The sequence below is a fragment of the Magnolia sinica genome, chromosome 13, assembly GCF_029962835.1.
Source record: "Magnolia sinica isolate HGM2019 chromosome 13, MsV1, whole genome shotgun sequence".
In the NCBI taxonomy this organism is placed as follows: domain Eukaryota; kingdom Viridiplantae; phylum Streptophyta; class Magnoliopsida; order Magnoliales; family Magnoliaceae; genus Magnolia; species Magnolia sinica.
The window spans coordinates 31,341,023-31,367,093 of NC_080585.1; positions in this window are offsets into that span (position 1 = coordinate 31,341,023).

Genomic DNA, 26,071 nt, shown 5'->3' on the forward strand with positions numbered 1-26,071 from the left:
TATCTGGTGGTGGAGCAGGGATCATAGGTGGTAGTGCGGGAGCCGCAGGTGGTGGAGCCGGAGTCGATCGAGTCACTCTCCTACGTGGCGGCATGTCCTACAGGAAAGAGCGAAGGCGCCAATCAACTTTAAAAACTCTCGAAGGCACGCTCGTTAAGGGTCGGTAATAAAAGATCGCTAGGTTATCTGAACTTAGGACTTAATTATTCATAGCAGACATGTAATGTTGTTCTTGGTTATTCCCGAGTTATGCTCTGATACCAACTTCTGTCACGCTCCAAACTCGAAAACCGAGCTCACAAAATTCTCGATGGCCGAATCCGGCGCTGACAGCCTCCATAGAACCCCATTCTCAGCTCCCAGCACCCATTCGCCAGGTTCCGATCCTAGGATGCTACGAGGAGGATTTTCAACATCAGTTTGATTCGTAATAAGCATAACCAAAGGCATAACCCACAAACAACAACCAAAAACTCCATCACATTTTCACTATGATCAAAAACTTTACAAGTACAATGAGCATAAAAGGAAATACAATGATGATGAATAAAAACTTTAAAATGATCTGCCACGCGCCCAAGCCTCAGAGCTGCTGCGATCCAACGTCACCTGCACGCAACGGTCGTGCATAAGCTTATAGAAAGCTTAGAGGGTGGTGAAAGTGTATGCTCAAGGTGGTAATGCAGTTATACAGTATCAGAGTAATGCAGAACATGCTGATGAATGCCAAGAATACTATTAGCCGTACCAAGGCCATGCAGTGCAAAGAATGATGCCGGCCATACCAAGGCCATGCAATGCGAAATGTAACTCAAGCATACAAATCCTCATCTAAGTCCACATATCGATACAGCTCAAAGTCTGGAATATCACCGGGGTCTAGTACACTCCAAGCCAGATTGCCGCCCCATCGCGCGCAATAAGGTGAGTGAAAAAGACCTCACTATCCGCCTGCCAATATCGGGCTCGGCTCGTCAATAGCGGACCCATTCCTCGAGCTGGTCAGACTTAGCCTAGCATTGCCCCCTACTCTCGGGCGGGTAAGGCCGCACCCCATTCCAACCGACCACGACACAGTGGAAAGCGCAACCGTCTGGTAATCGGCACTCGACGCTCATGCACCCACTCGGTCTAGACGTTGGAGCAACCTCTTGGTACCATAAGGGTTTAGGGACTTTCACCCAGGGATATCTACGGCACCCCATATAGAACAGTATTTCCAGTATCCAATCCTGTCAACCACGATACGTCTGTGGAGGCTATGGCCCTGATGTCGCTAGGGCGTACAGTAACCATATCACACAATGCGAATGCATGAATCACACTATCCAATCATACAGCAATCCTTTGCGTATCGTGCGCTCATGTAGGGCAACACCCCTGTACGGGAGCCCCTAAACAATCTGCCCGAAGGCATATGCTATGATCAGTCATTTCTCATATCAAGCATACGTATGATGCATATGATCATGAATCACGGAACTAAACATGTTAGATGGGATGGATGATGTTCATAACGAAGATGGGCCTAGGCGGCCTACACATTACACGTATGGGCCCTAAGGGAAGTCATAATGCGGACATTTAACCAACACTATACTTGCAATGGGGACGTCGAACCGCCATTGCTCCCAAGGTATAGCCCGTCGTAAACATCATTACATAAATCATGTTGGGATTGCACATTGCAATGGACCTTAGGTATATCCCATTGGGCCTTAAGTACATCAAATGAGCCAAATCACATGGCCCTTATATTCATCAAGTGGGCCACATCAATGGGCCACACCAATGGGCCTTATGTACATTGCAATGGGCCATAACCCGTGGGCCTTAGAATACATCAAATGGACCTAATCTCATGGGTCTTATGTGTATCAAAGGGGCCACACCAATTGGGCCTTATAGGTACATCAAATGGGCCTCAACCCATAGGCCCCAATACATCTTAATGGGCCTTAATGCATGCCAAGGTGGGGTCCACTTGGACTATGGATCTGGCCCATTCTCTAAGCCCATGCCATAAAATAACCTTTTTAAAATGGATGGACAGATTGGATGCAGCACCTGCCTCATGGTGGGGGGGTCCACATGAAGGCCCACCACCCAGTATATATATAATATAATATATATTTTTATATATAGTATATGCAATATTATATATAATATAATATTTTCTACATATATATATATATATACACACTCACGTCCACACACACACACGCACACGCACAAGCGCGCACACACACAAATTACAGTGGGCTCCACCGTCCGTCCGGACGGTGGGAGTAAAGTACCTATATCACTGTGGGCTCCACGTGGGGCCCACCATACGTTTAATTTCCATCCAACCTGTTGAGAAGGTCACGCAGACCTGGACTGAAGTGGAAAAATAAATTTCATATTGATCCAAAACTTCTGTGGACCCAAAAGGGGTTTCAATGGTAGAGTTTAATTCACACTATTTCCTATAATGTGGGTCACCTGAGTCTTGGATGGACCCGAATTTTGGAGGGTGGTCCACTGCCCTGAGGGCCCACCATATGAATGGATTGGATGACAAATAAACATCAAGGTGGGGCCCACGGCTGGAGCCGTGGGATCCTGTCCGCCCGCCCGTCCACCCGGTCGTGCGCAGGCAGTGCTTGCTGCCATTCTGACAACAGCAGCAGGCATACACACACACACACACACACACACACATATATATATATATATATATATATATATATATATATATATATTAAAACGCATTTACTTGTGGTTTTTCAGGTATGCGGCCCACATCATGTAAATCCATCCCAGCCATTGGTCTCTGTAGACTATGACAAGTCCATCGAGCCCAATATTGGACATGTCCTGGCGCGTAAGAAATTTTAAGCACATTTGGAAGGTGAAAATCACCGTTTTTAATGCTATGGCCCACCAGATACTCGGATCAACCTCATTTCTCGGCTCAATGCCTAAAATAGTCTGAGGAAAAGGTTGGGCGGCTTGGATTGAACACATACATCAAGGTGGGGCCTGAACAAGTGGTCCACCCAAAAAGCTTGTGAATCAAGCTAATATCTTTGTTTCCCTTGCACGTCCAGCGTCCCTGGACGCTGGACAGTGTTGCATAGTACTTCAAGGTGGCCCTGTTCAGGTGGGCCACCAAATGATGGATGGTGGTCACAACATATATGAAAAGTGGGCCCCCACCTACAAATGGCTTGGGATCAAATACATGCTTCATGGTGGGGTCCATTCAAGTGGGCTATATAACCATGTTATGATCACACATAAAAAAAAGAAAATAGAAAGGGAGAGAGAGAGATAGAGAGTGAGACCCGCGTGATGGAGGGACCCCGGCACTATGGGCCCTCCCTTGTACTAAATCATACATCAAGTGGGTCCCATTACACATAGGCCCATTAAATCAAAATCCAACGGTGGAGATCCCTTCTCCACTAAATTAGACGGTCTACATGACCCTAAATATGCAAGGAAAATAAACATCATGATGGGGTCCATAGAGAATGGCCCCATCATGGAATGATCATGATGATCCAAGTGGGCCATCGGCCACATCTTAGGGTCCAAAGTGAGATCCAAACCATTGATCGGTTGGCCTCACTTGGCCCATCTTAAAAATATTAAAACTACCCTATCAAAGCACCCACCGCTTAATCTTCTTGCTCCATTGGCTTCCTTAGCTCCTTGTGCTTCTCTTTGATGGAGGAAGATGAGAAATGGATGGCTAGGATGGGAGATCTAGGGATGGAAAGGTGGGCCACACTTGTAGCTTGGAAGAGTTGAAGAGGCTCATACGCATGGATTTTTTTCTTACTTTTGGGAGAGTTTGAAATGAGAGAGAGACTTGTAAAGGGAGAGAGAGGGATGGGTGATGGATGTGTTGATGTGGTGAGTGATGGGTGTAAGAGGCTTTTTGACTTTTGTGGCAAAAGTTGTAAGAAAAGTATGGGTTTGTAAGATCTTTTTGACTTTTGGGGCTTGCTTGGGAAAGGGTGAAAGGTGATGTGTACTTGACATGATGGGATTGATGGGTTGATTGATTGATATGACATCTTGTAGAGATTCTCTCAGGATTCACACGTGCGGCGTTTTCCTCGCACCAAACGCTGACCCACATCTCCCAACCAGGGTATCGCCTCGGCGCGTGAGTCGCAGCATCGGAACCGCGGCGACGACGCCGTCGCTAAGGTACAAGTCCTGGGTTGAGTCGACTCGGGTTGACGGCATGAGAATCAGGGTCGCGCGCAAATACCGGTTAAGGGTCGAAGGTTGCCGGAATTCAACTGGGAAGACCGCGAAAGCCTATGGAACGGTACGATCTAGGATATGGGGCTTACAAATTAGAATGAGTTTTTATTGACACCGCGCTACGTCCACACATGCGTGTAAGATTTCTCACATGGCATACTTGTTTTCTAATATATAGAATTGGTGAGGGGTTTTAATATAAAGGCTTAGTTTTGTACCATCCATTTTTTCTTCTTCCACTCTCTATGTGCATTCCACATGCTATGTCCGCTTGTGTGTGGGATAATTTTCGGGTACATTTCACACTAGGGATGCTTCCCAACGTGTCGATCAAATTGGGCCAGCATGATGTAATGGAGACATCCACCTTATCCATCAATGTGACCTTTTGCCCACTTTCAAAAAATGCAAAAATAATCTGATCGACCCATGTGAGCATTGCACATGAAAGAGGTGATGGTGAACGACCACTGTAATGGGGATTTTCTCCTCATTGCCGGGTTCGATGAAATCGAACCAGTTTCGATATCATCGATAATTGCTGGATTTTTTACCGCTGGTCGTTGGACAGTTTTTTAGTCCTGTCGATATCATCGATGGACTTTAGATGATATCGAAAGCTGTCATTGAGAGACATTCGATGACATCGATAATTGTTGAATTTTTCACCCCTGGTCGCTGGACAGTTTTTCATCCTGTTTCGATATCATTGAAGGACCGTCGATGATATCGAAGGCTGTCATCGAAAGACCGTCAATTAGAGCTGGGCATCGGACCGAGTCGAATCGGATTCGACCCAACTCGACTAGGTCTGAGTTCTGCATGGCCTGACCCGAACTCGGTCAGAACTGGGACCGAGTCTGGGTCCTCTGACCCAATTCGATCCTAAACCATGCTGACCTGGACCGATCCGAGTCCGACTTGGTCAGGAAAACCGAGTCGGATCGGATTGGCCCAGGTTCAGATCGATAACAAGGAAAAAAAAGAGGAAAGAGAGAGAGAGAGAGAGAGAGAGAGAGAGAGAGAGAGAGAGAGAGAGAGAGAGAGAGAGAGATTTTTTACCTTGATATGACATCGCTTTTTCTTGTTGAATCTGAGGAAGAGAGAGTGCTAGCCACCATTAGTGATAGAACTTGAAAAGCTGAGTCCTTTAAAGTATAGTTTCTCACACCTGTCTCCGCCACGCTGGAAGGTATTCTTTCTCATGCCTGTTTTAGTTCGGAGTAGGAAACAACCACTGAGAAGATTAGGCTGTAACTGGTTATAACTGTCACTTCCTTCAAATGACTGAGCATGGAAAGCTTTTGTGCGAAAATTCTTCGGTTGTCAGCTTCGTTCCTTCGTTCTCATGAGCCTTGCTAAATCCACACCTGCACAAGGGAGGTCGTGTACACATCACCCCATGTGCCAATTTGGCACAAGCATGTGAGGGTTAAGGTGTCCCATCATACAAATGCTCTTGACCAAAATTCAGGTCCATCTCCAGATCACTTGAGCTACATGGTTCTAGACCATTCATTTATTTCTAATATCGTGGTATGTTTGTTGAGTGGACTTCCCTGATTTTAGGACACGGGCATGTGCACCTTCAGACAATGTGATGGACTTCTTGGATCTCAAATTCGTGGGCCATGTTGGCGCATGGGGTTGTCTTTCTTTTACATGAATGTGGGCTTAGTGAAATGAACCTGCATTCTCATTCATGTCTCTGTTTGTCAGGTTTGCTAATTCCACAAGGCTAGTAGATCCTTGCTTCTCCACATGCTGTCATATATATGGATGCCTACATATATATACATGTATGCGTGATATTCGGTCACACATCTAAAAGGGTGCATGAATAGAGAGAGATATAATATTTGTGAGTGTTGCAGTTCAATGTGACTGTTTTGGTGCCCTGAGAGTGAGGATATCTATCCATGGTCGAAATATTTCATTCCATTAGAGGAGGAGAAAATCCATTAAACAACACAACATAGATTTCTTTACTTCATATCTGTTTGGTTTGCTAATCTTTATACAAGAGCGAATAGGTTGTATGTGTGAATAGAGCACAATTGCATGAGATCCATGACATTCATCATGTTGGACCCACCATAGATCATACTATATCCAACAGTCTGGCCAATAGGCAATGATAGATTGTTAAAGGAGTGATTTATTTCAATTACCCATACCTTTCCCGAAAGTCGAGTGATAGACATAGTTGGGCCCTCCTGATAAGTGGCTTGAATCTTTCAAACATGCACCCTATTTTCTCTTGTGCATGAGTAGCAATGGTCAGCTATAACTATCATAATTATCAGCATTTTCATTTGGCAAACAATTCCACACTGTTGGGGCTATCTTGTAATGATCCCAAATATTTTAATTAATGTGCACAGAACCAAGCAACCAAAATGATGAGTAACTGGTCAATATTACTTGAACAATTTTAAGATTAATATCATGACAGGACAACAAACCAAGATTAAACCACAAATCCAATGAATTAGTGTTACAATATTGAGAAATCATCAGAGCTCTCAGAGCACAAGTGCTCTTAGTTGGATCAAGACTCTGAGTGGTTCAATTGATTGATCTTACACTGACCTGATGATTCCATTCCATACATAAGTGGCCCTTCTTGCCATTTTCCAGGCCATGGATGGGTTTATTGAGACTCTCTGATAAAAATGATTCTTTAGAACCATAAACAATCCATGACAGGCCCAACAATCAAATGTGTGGTTTACTTTTCCATAAAAATGATCTTGACAGTCTATTTTATAGGCAACTGATCGAAATGTTAAAAATTATCCGAACAGTATGATATTTTACATGGTAGCCCACTAAATGTGTGTTGGACCTATCAGACAACCTGGATCAGTCGATTGGACTGAGAAAGTGGTAAGGTGAATATGGACTATTGGCAAGTTTTTCTCAAAGGTCCATTGTCTTGTCACATTCATGGCTCTCCTGATGAGTTGGGCAAATTTGATTCTCAAAAAACATCATCTATCAGGTGAGTCCTATTAGGATAGGATCTGTACCTATGTGTTGTACATAGGTATATTATCTGTTAAGATACAGGTAATCTACATGCATTCCCTTCTAGTGAAAAGCTGCAGAATCGTCCCCTCGGAGTGCTATCTTAAAACAATCAGCCTGCTTCATGTGCAGCATCAGCAAGAAATGCTGCTGATGTGGGAGTATCACAGATTCACAAGTTCATCCCAGAGCCGAAGTGTCTCCAGCCGCTTGATGTATTGCACAGAGATGTTGGATCCACTACAAAGCTCTGTGGGTTAATCTTAACAGACAAGGTGACGTGCCCGGCTACTGATATTTTTTCATGGCATGCAATCTGTCCATCCGTGTAAGTCCCATCGTGCTCTTAATGTCTGTGGAAAATCAGGCATATCCGAAACTCAGGTGTGCCATTCCTAAAGCCTCTAAAATCATGCGTGGCCCACCTGAGTTCTTGGGTGTCCATTTATTTTAGTGGAGACCATCTTTTGAATGGGCGGATAACATATTCGAACATTGTGAGCCCCACACAATCTTGAAGGTATTCAACGGTGTGATTTCTCATCCAACTGTTCCCTATAGTGTGGCCCACCCAATCTTTTGATCCATAGAAAACATGAGAGGAAGCACACAACCGATGAATGTTATGCACGCATCATGGCCGGCCCTAGACATCGCTTTGAAGGTCAAACTCAACCTACAAAGCTTTGCAGTGAATTTATCTTTCATTGCACGATGCTCCGACCATGAGCTCTGCACTCCTGTTCGGATTTGACAACCATTGAAGACATTGGCAAGAATCAAGTGAGCATTTAGAAAAAAAAAATACTTACTCGATTAATGCAGACAGGGACGACACTGTAAAATCCATGGCGGGACAGTGACGGACGTCGGCGCTGAAGAAGAAGAGGAAGAAGATCGTTCGACGGGCAGCGATCGACGATCCTCCGTCGTTCGGGTTGGGTTATGCCGTTAGGGTAAGAAAAGAGGGTAAAGGGAGAGTCGCTGTAAAAATGGGTAAGGTAAGAAAAGAGGGGAAAGAGAAAGTTAGGGTAAAATAAAAATAAAATTTTAATTTATACTGCACTCTCACCCGGGTCGGGTCTGTTCTGTTCGGGTCGGGTCTCTTCGATTCGGGTATACGGGTCAGGTCGGTCCGGACCCAAAAATCAAACGGATCTGAACATTCAAACCCGATCAGGCCTGATCTTGGTCGTCAGTTCTATTCAGAATGAGCTGGATCGAGTCTGATCGGGTCAGATCTAGCAGATCGGGTAACAAATGCCCACCTCTACCGTCAATATCATCGAAGAGTTCCGCAGATGCGATTGCAGAAATGCAGATTTTGTGAATTTTGTTTTCTATTTTGATTCTACCTCTTTCTATTCTTATATAAATGGGTATATGCGGGATTGGGGTATATTCCATGGTATTTTAAGGTTTCCTAAAGGCACTTTAAGAGGGCTTAGGGCTATCAAAGGGGAGAGAGAGAGAGAAAGAGAGAGAGGAAGCTTGTAGAAGGGATATTCTCCTCGTAGAGGTGATCTACTTCGCAGTCCACGTCTTAATGCTTCTACGTCCTCGTGATCGGTGAGATCTCTCCATTTTTCTCTAATTTCTTATTGTTTATCCACTCCTACGTGAGTGAAGAAGGTTTGATCCAAGTGGCGTGTGCTTGTGATTGGTTGTAACGTTCTGCTTTATAGTGGATTGTTGATCTAGACGAGGTCCCGTGGTTTTTACCTCCTTAAGGGTTTTCCACGTAAAAATCTCTGGTGTGGTGTGGTTTATGTTTTGATTTAGTTCATTGCATTATTATTCCATAATTCTGGTTTGTTTCGGGAGGCTAGATCTTAAGGTTTTGTGCAAGGCCTCCAACAAAGTGGTATCAGAGTTAAGTTCATTGAACGGGTAGGATCGGTTTGGAATTATGGAAGGTGGCTCATTAAGGATGATCAACCTCAATGGTTCTAACTGGACCATATGGAAGGTTAAGATGGAGGACTTGCTTTATTGCAAGGACCTATATTCTCTAATTTTATGCATATTAGCAAAATCCAAGGATATGTCTGACGATGATTGGAAGAAGATGGATCGAAAGATGGTGGAGTTTATTAGACAATGGCTGGATGATTCTGTGTTCCACCATGTGTTATAGAAACCTCAGCCGCTAGCCTATGACTGAAATTGGAAGGGCTGTATGAGAAGAAGACAGTCGGTAATAAAATCTTTAAAATAAGACGACTTGTAAATCTCAAGTTCAAAGATGGTGGTTCTGTAGCCGAGCACATGAATGAGGTCAGCAATATAGTGAACCAACTCTCATCTATGAAGATGGTCCTAGATGATGAATTACAGGATTTTCTATTGCTTAGTTTATTGCCTAACAGTTGAGAGACATTGGTGGTGTCTCTAAGTAACTCTATGCCAGACTGAAAGATATCCATGGAACAGGTAACCAGTTGTCTCTTCAATAAGGAGACAAGGAGGAAGTCTTAGGGGTCTACTCAGCAAGAGGCCCTTGTGACACAGGAACAGGGGAGAGGAAAGAACAGGAAGGATGGGAAGGCTCAAGATAAATCAAGCGGCAAGTCGAGTACCAGGAAGGATGTTGAATACTAAAATTGTGGCAAGAAGGGCTATTACAAGCATGAATGTCATGGTAAGAAAAACGATAAGAAAGGAAAAGGAAAGGAGAAGGAAGATGAATCAGATTCCACTACGGTTGCTTCAGATGGCGACGTTGTAGTTATTTTTTCAGGAGATCACGATATATGTCTCACGGCTACGAGTCAGGACACAAACTGGGTGGTTGACTCAGGAGCTTCTTTTCATGTGACTCCACGCAGGGACTTCTTCACAAGCTACGAGTCAGGTGACTATGGGACCGTAAAGATAGAAAATTCAGACATATCGAAGATCGTAGGAGTCGGTGATATTTGTGTGAAGACCGATGTGGGCTGCACATTGGTTCTCAGGGATGTGAGGCATATCCCAGACCTTCACCTCAACTTGATGTCGATGGGAAGGTTGGATGATGATAGATATGAAAGCCGGTTTGCTAGTGGGCACTGGAAGCTCATCAAGGGCTCATTGATCGTGGCCAGAGGAAAGAAGTGTTGGACCCTTTATAAGGCAAGTGTCAGTATGTGCAGGGGTGGGTTGAACGCAGCAGAAGATTCAGTTATTGACATGTGGCACAGGCGTCTAGGCCACATGAGTGAAAAAGGGCTTCAAGTACTAGCGAGGAAGCGGCTCCTTACAGACGTGATAGGTACACCTCTCACAACATGTCTTGATTGTTTATCAGGGAAACAACATAGAGTTTCATTTATTAAATCTGCTTCTCATGTTAATAAAGTGCATGCATTAGATTTGGTTTATTCTAATATTTGTGGTCCTATGAGGACAAAAACCTTGGGTGGGGCATTGTATTTTGTCACTTTTATAGATGATGCATCTAGGAGGGTTTGGGCTTATGCTTTGAAATCCAAGGAGGAGGTCTTTGGTGTGTTTAAATTGTTTCATGCTATGGTCGAGGAGAGACAGGTAGATCATTGAAGTGCATCCGCACTGACAATGGTGGTGAATACATTAGCGACTTTTATGAGTATTGGTAGTCCCTAGGTATACGGCATGAACAGATGGTTCTCAAGACCCCCCAGCAGAATGGTGTGGCTGAGCGAATGAATCCCATAATTGTAGAGAGAATCAGATGCATGTTATCCCATGCGAAGTTGCCTAAGACATTATGGGGAGAAGCAATGCACACGACGGTGTATTTAATAAACAGGTCTCCATCAGCCCCGTTGAATGGAGAAGTACCTGAGAAGGTGTGGACTGGACAAGATCCATCGTACAGTCATCTCAGGATGTTTGGATGCAAGGTATCCGTTCACGTACCAAAGGACGAGAGGTCCAAGTTCGATATGAAGATCAGGTAGTGTGTGTTCTTGGGATATGGTGATGAAAAATTCAGTTATAGATTGTGGGATTCGACCGAGAAGAAGCTCGTCAGGAGCAGAGATGTGGTTTTCTTTGAAAATCAGTGTATAGAAGACGTTGGTAAGCCAGAGAAGAACTAGCCTAGTTTAGGTGAGCTAGAGGACATGAATCCGATTATTCCTCCTGTGGTGCCTAATGACGGGGGAGTACAATAAAGTGTAGAGGACGAGGGAGTTCCTTCAGAAGATGGACCAGGGGAGCAACCCCCACTTGATCCACCTGCTGAGCAACAGGTGAGGAGGTCATCTAGGGATAGAAAGTCGTCCAAGAGGTACTCATCGCATGAATACATTATGCTGACTAATGGGGGAAAGTCAGAAGATTATTCTAAAGCTCTAGCCGACGAGCATAAGGGGGAGTGGTTGAGAGCTGTGTGAGAGGAGATGAGATCTTTGCATAAGAACCACACCTATGATATGGTGAAGTGGATACTGTGGTATCTAAGAGGCTTATCCAGGTTGAGCCTATGCTATGGTGAAGGAAAACCTATATTAGAGGGCTACACAGATGTAGATATGGTAGGTGACATAGACTCCAGGAAGTCTACATCGGGGTTCATGTTCACGTTTGCAGGGGGAATGGTTTCTTGGCAGAGCAAGCTACAAAAGGTCATAGCAATGTCGACGACAGAAGTCGAGTACATTACAGTCACAGAGGCATATAAAGAGATGTTTTGGATGAAGAGGTTCCTAAAGGAACTTAGCCTGAAGCAGGAGCAGCATGTGGTCTATTGCGATAGTCAAAGTGCTATACACTTGAGCAAGAATCCAAGTCAGCACTCCAAGTCGAAGCACATAGAGATTCGGTATCACTAGATCAGGGATACTTTGGAATGGAAGGTGTTACAGCTTGAGAAAGTCCACACAGACGATAATGAGTCAGACATGATGACCAAGGCATTACTCAAGGGCAAGTTTAAGATTTGTAGAAACCGGGCTGACTTGAAGAAGGTGGATTCCTCCTGAGTTGAAAAGGGAGAGATTTGATGGGGATTTTCTCCTCATTACTGGGTTCGATGAAATCGAACTAGTTTCGATATCATCGATAATTGCTGAATTTTTTTTTACCGCTAGTCACTAGACAGTTTTTTGGTCCTGTCGATATCATCAATGGACTTTAGATGATATCGAAGGCTGTCATCGAGAGATTTCGATGACATCGATAATTGTTGGATTTTTCATCCCTAGTCGCTGGACAGTTTTTGGTCATGTTTCGATATCATCGAAGGACCGTCGATGATATCGAAGGCTGTTATCAAAAGACCGTCGATATCATTGAAGAGTGGGATTGGGGTGTATTCCAGAAACGCAGATTTTGAGAATTTTGTTTTCTATTTTGATTTTACCTCTTTCTATTCTTATATAAAGGGGTGTATGTGGGATTGGGGTGTATTCCAGGGTATGCTAAGGTTTCTTAAAGGTACTTTAAGAGGGCTTAGGGCTATCAAAGGAGAGAGAGAGAGAGAGAGAGAAGAGAGAGAGAAAGAGAGAGAGGAAGCTTGTAGAAGGGAGATTCTGCTCGTAGAGGTGATCTACTTCGCAGTCCACGTCTCAGCGCTTCTATGTCCTCGTGATCGGTGAGATCTCTTCGTTTTTCTCTAATTTCTTATTGTTTATCCACTTCTGCGTGAGTGAAGAAGGTTTGATCCAAGCGGTGTGTGCTTATGATCGGTGTAACATTCTGCTTTATAGTGAATTGTTGATCTGGACGAGGTCCCGTGGTTTTTACCTCTTTGAGGGTTTTCCACGTAAAAATCTCTGGTGTGGTGTGGTTTATGTTTTGATTTAGTTCATTGCATTATTATTCCATAATTCTGGTTTGTTTCGGGAGGCTAGATCCTAAGGTTTTATGCAAGGCCTCCATACACTGTTGGTTCTTGTATGGGCCATGATGCTTATATCTCATCCAACCCATTCATTGTGTGTGGCACACCTAAATGAACTAACCAAAAATCGAGCCATATTCAAACTCAAGCAGACCCATCATTCTATGTGGCATACCAAGATGAACTGACCACAAATCGAGCCATATTAAAACTCAAGTGGCCCCATCAGATGATTTTAGATGTTAGGCAAGGTTTCAAATATTTCCTTCTGGTGTGCCCACCCAAGTTTCACATTAGATTGCTTTTTGGGAGGTGACATTTTCGTGATGGTACATAGCTTTTCTTCTGCAATGGACACACTTGCGGCTCTATCTACATGGCATGACCTCACAAACCATGGCTCATGAATCAGGTGGAGCTTGGTACATCTGTAAATGTGCACTTATTTTGAATCGTAGTGGCATGTGGTCACAACTTCTTTTTTTATTTTCTGTCAGAGATAGTTCTAAAACTCGGCTCAAAACTAGGCTGAGTCAACTCAACTCGACAGGATTTCCGGTCAAAGTCTCATGAAAACTCGCTGAGTGGCATGATTCGCTTATCTTGACAAGACTCTTCAAGTCACGGAGAGAAAATGTGCTACCACTGTACTTCAATGTGCAATTGTGTTTTGTTTGGTAATGTTTATTATATTATCAGTTTCCAACAACTTTAAATACATTAAATAATAAAAATTCAATTATTCAAATATCAACCCAAGTCGATTAAAGGAGCGGCCATGTCTTCATGTTGACCATATCTAGTTAGACATCAAGTCGAGTTTTTGAGTTCTTAACTATACTCAAAGACGTGCTTATTTGTTTACATGTGGTGTGACCCCACTCAGCATATTTGTTTACATGTGGTGTGACCCCACTCAGCAAGTACCATGGAGTGACCGATGTTATTCGATCTCGGTCATACAAGTGGATTCCAACGTATCGGCCTATCTTGACACTTGGGTCGTAGTTGTTCGATTTAAATTGAGCCGCGCATGCAAATTGTGGCATGCTCGCACGAATCACGTAACTGAATTTGAAACTGAAAGAGGAACAACAATCATCAGTCACAACACGGGAAAAATGAACCCCTTATGCAATATCTCAATCTTGATTGTTGTTGTTTATAATGCCATTTGTGTTGAATAAAAAAAATGGAAGCAGTGCTCTCCGTCGCCTTAGTTGTTGTGGAAATTGGAGGATGTTTATGCGATTGTCTTAAGAAAGATACGGGCTATCTTGGTCATTTAAATGACCATGTTAACAATTTGAAAGACTGCCATGAATAACTAGAGGCTAAGAAAAGTTCCATACAGAATTTGGTAAGGATTGGCTGCTCCAAAGGTGAAGAAGAAACCGATGAAGTTACTCAGTGGCGAAGCTGTTCACATGGAAGAAGCAGCAAATAGGATCGAGGAGGGAGCAGGACAAAACAAGAGATGCTTATGTTGTCCAAATCTAATATGGTGATGCAAGGAAGGACGTGATGAGGTCGATCACCGCCTTCCTCAGGGAATAACTACTCTGAATTAACAGAGCTCTCTAGACTCCCTAGAGAGGTTCCTCAAATTTATGAGGGATAAAAATAAACATAATTTGTAATAAATTTGAAATAAATTGATTGATGATTTTTTTTAAAAATGAAATTACAATCCTTTAAACAATGAACTCAAACTTAGGACGGAGTTTTAGATACAAACTCCAACTCAAACTTCCTAAAAATGTAACTTACTATAGACAATCACCATTCCTACTAGACTGCATGGTTTTTGGCCAAAAATAGTAAGGGTTGAATTTAGCCAAACTACGTTATTCTCCTAATTTTTCCAAGTCCTTTTCATGTTGAGCATGACTCCTACAACTCAAAGATCAAAAGTTACAATCGAAATAAAACTTACTATTTATAGTAAAAATAAAAATAAAATGGACTTTTGACGATCGATCTAATGGAATCTAGCAAATCCGGCATGGACAATATAGGGTAGTGGTTTGTTGGCTAAAGTAGCTTCCCCTACCATTAAATCATATATGATAGTAAAAAAACTCATCCTGATTTACCGGATATGACTATTTTAAGGTTCTGATGGTCCAGATCATTTCTGCCTTCGATCAGGCCTTCTCTGGTCCATCTTTCCCATGAAACTGTCTACGGCTGACTCTACATCATACCGTATAAGCGAGCAGGCAAAACAGATGAAGGAGAGTATCAGTAATGCACCTCAAAAAAGGAAAATTTGAGAGGGTGGCATTGGCCTCTCCCCTTCCGACAGTCATAAACCAAGATTCTCCATCATCGATCGTGGGTCTAACCAAAGCAGAACTAACAACAAACAAGATCACAGCTGCTTTAAATGATGATAATGTCAAAATAATTGGCGTTTGGGGCATGGCGGGAGTGGGTAAAACTATTATTGTGAAAATGTGAATGATCAGATGGAAGGATCTAAACGTTTTGATATAGTCATAATGGTGATTGTTTCTAATTAAAGGCGTGAACTAGGCGTAGACGAAGATAAAAAAAATATCAAACTTCGGTGTCCTCAATTAGTTTTCAACATTTTTTTTATGTGGTGTGGTCCATTTAGGGCGTGTTTGGATGCTGGGCCCATAACGTAATGTATCGTATATGTCAATGAAATACATCCTTGAAATCGACGCTATCTAAACACTGCGACGTGGTACGCTAGCGACCTGAGTACGTCGCCAGCCCAATTTCTCGAAATGACACATCTTGTAAAACACTGTTACAACGCAGGCGTCTGTGCAGTGCAATGAAAGCACTGCATCGCCATAGTAGACGAGAGTTTTAAGAAAAATAAATAAAAAATCTTGAGATTGCAAGTGGTTCAGTGGACATATACGATCATCAGTGCTTTCCCTGCGAGCAGACGTCAGGCGAAAGGAAAGAAGCAGCTGAAGAAGGAAGAAATGGCTGGGTTTGCAAGATTGAGGATTTTCATCGGAAGCATGTTTCCGAAAGGAGAGCCTCTCATTTCGAGCTCTCCACCTTCTCTCAATACATAGTGTTCCCAAGCGCTATGTTCACCTCCCTTTACTACTGCCCCGAAGACCATCCCAAAAAGAAGAAGATTTCCTCTTCCTCTGCTTGACTTTTTCCTCCATCCTTCCCATCCTTTCTAGGTTTTTTGTGGATGAGCTACAGGTAAAAAAAATCGCATCCACTCATTGAATGTGGACCGCTGCTCCAACCATTATCAATGTGGTGGGCCACGAGATAGCCTTCCGATTGCCAGGCCAATTTGTAACTCGTGGGCCACGAGGAAGGAATTGCATATTAGTGTTCCTCTTTGATGGATGATGTTGAAGCTAGGTTTGCTCATTCGGCTCACAGATCGACACGAGGGGCACATGTGCCGGATCAGAATTCCCCTCTGCCATTCTCATTATGTAGATGACCTATTGAAGGAAACAAGCTCTTCTCATCAACAGGCGAATGAACGTTATTTTCATACCTATTTAATGCTTGAGAAGCAGTGCGGCTGATGAACACTCCATTCCCAAACACTGATTTCGGAAACCATGGTCTCATGTGATTACAAGTGCACTCTTATCCAAACATTATGAGTGGTTTGCAATTTGCAAACGCTTTTTCCGCTGCAGGACCACTAATACCTTCATGGGACAGTTTTACTTCCCTCCATAATACTATACGTGAATCCAAACACGCCCTTAAGTTATGGATCTATCTCATTTTTTGGCTAATATGCTAAAACAATCTAGTAAATTAGATGGACGGCAGGGATAAAACACATGCGTTACGGTAGGCCGTACAAAGCTCTTGCCAGGACGAGTCTGGCCTCGGAGAGTTTACTCACATGCGTATTGCGACGTCCTACCCACATGGAGGGAGGGTAGGACGTCGCAATCAGTGTCTGTAGCGTGCAGAGTTACTCAGCGCAATCCGCGTCCTTACCCACATGGCGTGGCCTGACAAACCAAGGTTCGTGGATCACGTGGGTTTGGTGGTCACAGCTTCACAGCTTTTCTTATGATTGCCACATGTCCGTCCGGTTTCAACTTGGTAAAGATACGGGAAAATCCCTGCAGAGGTAAAGGAAGGGTGCGGATTAAGTCAGGCAGGAGTACAACTATGTGGGTCACGCCCAGTATGTGTTGTATATCTATCCCGTTTATCTGTTTTGGTCGCTTATTTTAAGACACGGTCCTAAATTTAAGCTGCTATTTTTGTTTTCCCTTTGACTAAGTTTGATTGACTTTATCAAGAGGTTGGATGGCAAATAAACATTACGGTGGACTTTAGAATATTTTTAATGATGGGCGTTCAATAATCACTTTTTTATGTGTTGTGTTCCATTATTTGTACTTAGTTTCGAGGCTATGACCTCCCATGAGCTGGCAAAACGGACGTTGACAGCCTAGATATGCAACGCCTGCATCAAGTGGGTCCCGATGACAGGACATGACTTTCTGCGCCCGTGCCCACAGGGTGAAAGCCGATTAGCTACGACCGGGATCGAGACAGGAGAGTGATACCCTAGCCGTGGGGCCCACTGTATTAATAGAGCTGGGGACAGGACGACTTGACTAGTCTCTCTCGACCTGTACTACTCGTTAAAACCTGACTCGACCCGAACCGAATAGGTGAGTCCGTTTGAACCCAGTAGGCTTCGTCCAATCTGAACTCAAGCCAAGTCAAGGTTGAGTTACCCAGTAATTTGACTTGACTTGACCCGAAACTTTATCCGTTCAGAATCGACTCGATCTGAAACCTAACTTGACCTGGATTCAAGTATATATATAATAATTAAAAAAAAACCTTAATTTCTAAGTATCTCTAATCCTACCTGCCGTACCCTACCCCGACCCCGAACCAATCCTAAACACTCTCACTCCCTCCCCATCCTCCTCCTCTTTCAAGTCAGGCAGCCACCCACCACCACCCCCCCCCCCCCCCTCTCTCTCTCTCTCTCCACTTCTTCCCTCCCTCCTCTTCCGAGCCCGACAACCACCCACCACCATCACCACCGTCTCTCTCTCTCTCTCTCTCTCTCCACTTCTTCCCTCCCTCCTCTTCCAAGCTGGGCAACTACCCACCACCACCATCTCTCTCTCTCTCTCTCTCTCTCTCTCTCTCTCTCTCTCTCTCCACTTCCTCCCTCCCTCCCTCCCTCATCTCTCTTGATCCAACTCGGTACCAACTCGACCCGACTCGATACTTTTGATTGGGTCGGACTCGGTCTGGGTCAGGCATGTTGGACTCAATACCGAGTTGGGTCAAGTTCAGGTTAGGCTTATTTCAAAACCAGATCGAGTCGGGTCAGCCCTAACTCGGTCTGACTAGACTCGATACCCAGCTCTAATTGTATATGAGTGCAGATTGTCTGAGTTGAAGACACAAGAAAATTTAGTACCGTTGGTTCTCATTGGTCCACATCTTCACCGATGACTCCATCTAATAAGATACGCCAGATTCTCTCCCAAACTGATTACCTACTATACAACATTGACTTTTACCATATGGAACTTCTCTTGACCCCACAATAACTTAAGTTTTAGATCGACACTGTCCATCAAATTTTACAGATCATTCTAAAGCATATGCCCAAAAACGAGGCACATCTGAAGCTCAAGTGGACCACACCACAGAAAGCAGCGAGGATTGAACAACTATTGTTGAAACCTTCCTAACGTCCATTGTGAGGTTTATTTGCCATATAACATCTTCATAAGGTCACACATACTTGAGCGAAGGGAAAATATAAATATTAGCTTTATCAGAGCCTTCAAGCCCTCGAGAAATTTTCAATAGCGGGTGTCCAATTCCCACTCTTTCTGTAATGTGTCCCATTTGAGCCTTGGATTTGCCATGATTTTTTATTTTTTTCATTCCATACAATGGTATGGAAAAATGAATGGACGGTGTAGATCTGATATATACATCATGATGGAGCCCACGAGAGTTCCACATGTCAACACTACTAGTTCTTTCTTTACACCTGGAACATGCTGCACCATCGGTGAGACGCCAACCCCACTCAAGACGGCGTGGCCCTTACTATGGTGCCCACCTCAATGTACATATTTTGTATCCACCCTTACCATCCATTTTTTCAAATAATTTCAGGGCATTATCCAAAAAAGGAAGCAAATCCAATAATTAGGTGGACCATATCATATGAAACAGAGGTGATTGAACATTAATGTGCCACAAAAGTTTTGGATCAAGCTGATATTTGTTTTTTCTCTTCAACCAGGCTTACGTGAACTTATAGACAGATTGGATGGCAAATAAAACCTATAGAGTTGTACATGAACCGAGTTAGCTCGGTTAACTCGCTTAACTCAACTTAAAACTGAGTTCGAGCCAAGTCGAGCTGATTTTTTGAGCTTGAAAAAATTTCGAGCCGAGTTCAAGCTAGACCGAGCTCGACTTGACTCGGCTTGGAACTTGACTCGAACTTGACTCGGTTCGAATCGATTCCAATCATATCAAGTTCACTTAATATAAATATTTTGTGAATGTTTATATATATAAAAAATTAAAAACTCTAAAACTTAAACTTGGACTCAACTCGTAGGCTCAAATCGAACTTGGCTCGAGTTGGTCTGAGCTACTGATCGAGCTTAGCTGATCATTCAGGCTCGAAGACTAAGTCGAGCTGAGTTTGAGCTAAGGTAGCTTGCTGGCTGGGTTGAGTCGAGCTAGGCGAAGCTTGACTCAGTTCGACTCGTGTACAACTCTAAAAACCTATGAAAACATTAAGGCGGGCCCTAACAAGTTTTTATTGGTAGGGTGTTCAATTACCACTATTTCCCCTAGTATGATCCACTTGATAACTAGATGTTTTTAATTTTTTATAGAATTTTCTAAAATGATCCATAAAAACGGATGGACGGAATGGATACAAAATACACAAATCAAGGTGGGCCCATGATAAGGGTTGCAACAGTCTTGGGTTATGCCGGGTCTCTCCTAATCTGCTCCACTCACCATATGAAGTTCTTGAGGTGTGAAATTTACATGGGCCCCACAATGATATATTTATTAGGTCCATACTGTCCATCCATTTTTTCAAATCATTTTAGGATACAAATCAAAAAAACAATGCAGATCCAAATCTAAATTGGACCACACCACTGAAGACAGTAGGAATTGATGCTATTGTTGAAAACTTCTTGGGGGCTAAGAAGGCTCTGATCAGGCTGATATTTGTATTTTAACTTCATCTAGTCTGCATGATCTTATGAACAGATTAGGTGAAAAATAAGCCTCTCGGTTGCCCCTAGTAAAGTTTTAACAGTAATTTGTTCAATCCTCACTGCTTTATGTGGTGTGATGTAGTTGAGCTTTGGATGTACCTCATTTTTGGGACTATGCTCTAGAATTATCTGTAAAAATTTATGAACGGTGTAGATCTAACATAAACTATGGTGGGAGTTAGAAAAGTTTCACACGTTAAAAGTTGTGTTGTGTAGTTAGCAATCTATTGAAGAGAAATGCGGCGTACCTAGTTAGCGGAGTCATGACACAATATTGGAATTTTCAGTGCCTTCAACACAAACGATCCTTAACTCATTGTATATCGACCTTAGCATATGTGTTGCTTACCCATTTGTCAGGTCATTTTATGGTATGGCCCAAAAATGAAGCAGATCCAAATCTTAGGTGGGCCATGCTACAGGAAACAGTGGTGATTGACCATTAAATACTATTTGTGGGTCACAAAATTTTTAGATTACGCTGATACTTACTTTTTCCATTCATCCAAATCTGTTTTACATTATCAACAAGTTGGATAGTAAATAAACATTATGGTGGACTTTATAAGGTTTTAACAGTGGCTGTCTAATGACCACTGCTTCCTGTACGGCGTGGTTTACCTGAGATTTGTATATGTTTCATTTTTGGACCATGCCCTAAAATAAGCTGGTAAAATAGACGAACAATGTGGATATATAACTTAGGATCATGCCCTAAGATATGCTAACAAAACGGATAAACGACATGGATGTACAAGTACATCAAGGTGACCTCATGGTAAGGAGTGCCTTGTTAGATAAGGTGTCTCCACTAATCCACAAAAAGTTGTCATCACATGCCAATAATAATTAAAGTAAGTGCTCACATTGTAGACACCCACCTAAAACGAGAACAAGCTATCTTTTGTGCTTTAACTTTAATAAATTATTTCATACTGACTTAAAAATCATTGAAAATCTAAACGGGTGGATTGGAATCATACGTGGCACGTCCCAGATACAACTAATGGACCCGATCAGCTAACACTAAATTCAATAGTGATTCGGTTACGATTATGCATCCGAACTCTAAAACTCCAGAAACTCTCTATATGTAGCAATAGATGTGCAAAAAAGGATAAAATGAACTCTCTCTACCCAAGGATCGCTCTTTGTACTATTTAGTCATCTTGAATAATGTTGTCTTGAGGTGTGAGAAGTCATATCTTCAAGATTGAGGAAAGTACGGTCATTCTTGTACATAAAGTCCCAATAGTATTATTGAAAGCAAATTCTAACCGATAATATGATTTATGGTTCATTAGAAATATGGTCAAATGATCTTCCTAACGAACTTAAGTTTTCTCCAATCTAGGTTATGATGAGGAATATCTGGCACATTTACCAAAACCACGCATTGCCGAGTGATCAAAGTTGTAAAAACTCTAGTTGTACTTTACACTAGTCAAATGGGAGCCAATTAAAGTGATTTCAGTTGCATTGAAAAGCTTATCAGATGACATATTCAATAATCTTAAGATCATCGAAAACAAACCATTGTATCAAATTGCAGATAAACGATTTCATATATTGGATGGTTGTACTTTCGGTAGGTCAAACAGGATCTGATTGAAGTGATTTTAGTATTATTAGGAAGCTTATTTGGTTATCTTTCCAACGAGACTAAGATTATTGAAAATGGATGAATTATAAAAAAGATACAAACATTTAAACAATTTGTAGGAAAAAAATAAAAACTAATCATTATATATATATATTAAAATAAATATATAAAAGTCATCATTACTTTTTAACTTATATATATTATATTATATTATATTATATCTTACGGTTTAAACTACGCGCGCTCACAATGCAACCCGATGAGTTGTGGCCGTTTGCAGCAGAATGCAGCTATTAACGCTTATATAAGAAACTTGAGGGACGAAGGAGATACAAAGAGGAATGAGGAAATTGAGACAAAGAAGGAAAGAGTGAAAGAAATAAATAGAGAGCGAGAGTAAAAAAACAGAGAGCAGAAAGAGAGAAAAATATAGAGAGAGTCTGAGGGTTGGTGTTCATCTGGAGGTGATGCCTAAGGTACCTTAAAGATTTTCAATATGCCGATATGCTGCTTGACATAAGAGATAAAAATGGTCATTAAACTTAAGAGTTTGTCTATCTTTATTTAGTTCACATTTACATCAACTATATCCACATTTCCTTATGGTATATTCTACATTATTTTCCATCTTCCATTTTCTCTTATTTTATTTGTCTACTTAGGATCTTAAATCCTGTGAAGCAACGTAAGTTGACGTTTTATTTTATTCATTGAATTTTTTACTTTATTTGTCTATATGGGGTAACTTGGCTCTGTGATATAAGGTTAAATAGTTTTTTCTAATTTTTACATATCCGACCCTTATGGGTTATGCGAAGCATGACCAAATATAAAAATGTTAAAACTCCGTTGAATTCACAAAAATTACAAAATCTGATGAGGTAAAGACCACACATTGTGCGGGTGGAAAATGATACTTAATCCCTTCCTTTTCCATCACCGAGGTCCTTACTCAGAATCTATGGTCATAGACCAACCACGAGAATCATTTTAGTTAAAGAATCATGAGATTCCCCAAACCCTAAGAGATTCTACGGTTTCTAATCGGCTGTACATTTTAAGCTTTATTTAGATAGTGGTGACTCCGAATTAAATGCATTATTACACCCGAGTCGATAACACACTTTGGCTACACTAATAAATCAACACCGTAGCCAAGAAAGTGAGGTCACCACTATGGTCGTGTGCGTGGGGAGAGGCATTCATATACATGTACCAAGCGGACATGGATTGCATACTGACAACGTCAATAACGAGGGGGCTATTGACTTGTGGGCCCCACGTGGTATATGTGTGTTTTATCCAAGCCGTTCAACTATTTTTCCAGATCATTATGGATCATGAGATGAAAAATTAGGGAGATAAAAATCTATAGTAGACCATGCCATAAGAAAACAGTGGTCATTGAATGCCCACTATTAAAAACTTCCAAGGGTTCATTGTAATGTTTATTTGTCATCTAGCCTATTGATTCGGTCACGCACACTTGGATGAAGAGAAAAGAAAAATATTAGCTTAATCTAAAACTTTTATGGCCCCTAAGAAGTTTTTAATGGTGAGCGTTCAGTCACCACTCTTTCCGGTGGTGTGGTCCATATGAGATTTGGATATGCCTCATTTTTTGGATCATAAAATAAAATAGTCTGAAAAAAATGGATAAATGACATGGATAGGACACATATCATAATCGATCTCACAAAGCACTATTAGTAGGCAATTCGCGTCCGTACCAAGCATGGTTGACAAATTAAAAATTCAATTGAACTTGATGCTCAGCTGGGTTGGGCTTGATCAAGTCTCCCACGACTTGGCTTAATATTTAATACATAGATAAAAATATTTATAGTAATAAATATATAGCATATATTAGAAATACAAAAGTTTAAAACAACTTTTAAGTTTGCTCTAATGGTTAAAACCGTTGGTTCTCACACATGCATCTAGGTGAGTGACTCGGCTCGAGTAATATTGAGTAGGATCTAACTAACCGAGTTGGGATGTGGACTCATCGAGCCTTCAAGAAACTGAGCTGAGTCACACTTACAAGTGAGTTTCTCACTAACTCGGTTCAATATAATGCCTAGTCGAGTTGACTTGACCAAGTTCATGTGACGTTAGTGAGTTTTAGAACTATGGTACCATGCATGGCATGAATTATTGAACCATGGTTACACTTAGGGCCTGTTTGGATCATCAGTTGCTTACGATAAGTTACTTATGCCACAATTACTTATCTTGGTTTATGCTTATTAAGAAGATAAGTATGTTTGGTAAACAACATACTTATCAACTTCTCCTCTCTTTCGTCTCTCCTATGCCTCTATTCAGGAACTTATGAAAAATAGAAAAGCTAAAAAATAAATTAGCTAAAGTGATTAAATACTATTAAGTAAAAATGTTACTTATAAGTATTATGGGAAAAAACCAAACTGACCTACAAAGAGGACACGTGCTGTAATAAACGAAACTTTTCAGTACTCGAGCATTGAAAGTTCTCGAATGTTATCATAAAATTTAATTTAGTATATACATGCACCAATTTATCATATCCTAACTTTTACATCTATTCTCTAACTTGAATATGACCAATTGTAACATCTCAGATATTACCGTTTTAGCTTAAGTTCATCCTATTGTTTGATATATGTATTTTTCCTTAATTAATGAGAATTTTAACTTATTTGATGAATAAATTTTTATCTGTAATGATTTAGATATGAGTTCTTTTTTAAGAACTGTTTAGAAATATGTCTATAACCATGTAAAATCATTAAATTTTCCAAAACTCTTTAATCAGCAATAATTATAAAAATGCTATTAACCTACACCATTGAATTCTAGATCACATGGTTCTCATGATTTGTTTGACGTGAAATTTTATCCCAATGTTATCTATCATAAATTAACTATATATGTTGCCTATCTATCATAAATTAACCATACACGTAGAATTTTAGCCCTTAAATTATATTATAAGTGATTCAATTGATAAATCAGTCCCTTAACTCTTGATTTTGGTGTCCTTTAAGTAAAGAAAGTTCGTATATAGTCATAGTAGGATATTTTTCTTTATATGAGCAATTTGGATTGCCCATCATATGGACCGAGTGTGAAATGTGAGAACCCCACCATGATAGACTTTTCCTGAGACACGAAGTTAGCCGTTTTAGGCTTATCAACTCTTTTAAAATCTAGACCTTTTGATTTACCCATTTTCTGTCTTCCATCACAACTCATATTTAGACCACGCTTTGGCCTCATATGACTATAAGATTATATAAAATTTAAACCTCGATATATGATTATACATCATTGAATGTTAACCACTTTAATGCTAATTCATTCATTTTGCCGTAAAAGGTGAAATTTCAAATTTTAGGCATTTTCTACCATCGATCAACTACCAAAATTTGCTCAATCATTTGCCTATTTTGAATACACATTTCTCCCAAAATTGGTCCCTGATCATTAAGCATAGACTGTTATTGAGATCAAGTCTATTTTCCCATAAGGAGAATTTTCAAAATAGGCCAATCTAAATTTTAGATCACAAGAAAAATCATCTATCTTGTCCCTATTCAATGATCCCAACACCATGAATGAGTTAAATTTGAAGAAAGATCATAAAAAATGGCTAATTTGAGAAACCCAATTCAAGTGGGATGCGACACATCCCCTTTCACACCCATTTCTTTTACAAAAGGGGGCATGCTCCCCTTCTCCATTTATAAACCCATGCATGCCCACCTTCTCAAATGTCCAAGGAAGAGAGAGGGAGGGAAGGAGAGAGAGAGAGAGAGAGAGAGAGAGAGAGAGAGAGAGATGTTATGGTATCTCTCTCTTGCTCTAGCGACATTGTGGTCCATGTAGAAGCTTTCCTATATTAAGATCTATTTAGGGTTTGCATCTAAGGCTAAGGTAGGGTCCTTAGTCTTGCTCCGGTGGTAGACTCTCAAGAGTTTTAACACCCGGTCAAGGGTTCGAGTTACCATAGGTGGTGAAATTCTACTACGGCATGAGTGTGTGGGGTGTGTGTGTGTAAAAAAAAAAAAAAAAAAACTAAGGCTAAGGTGAGGGATTCATTTA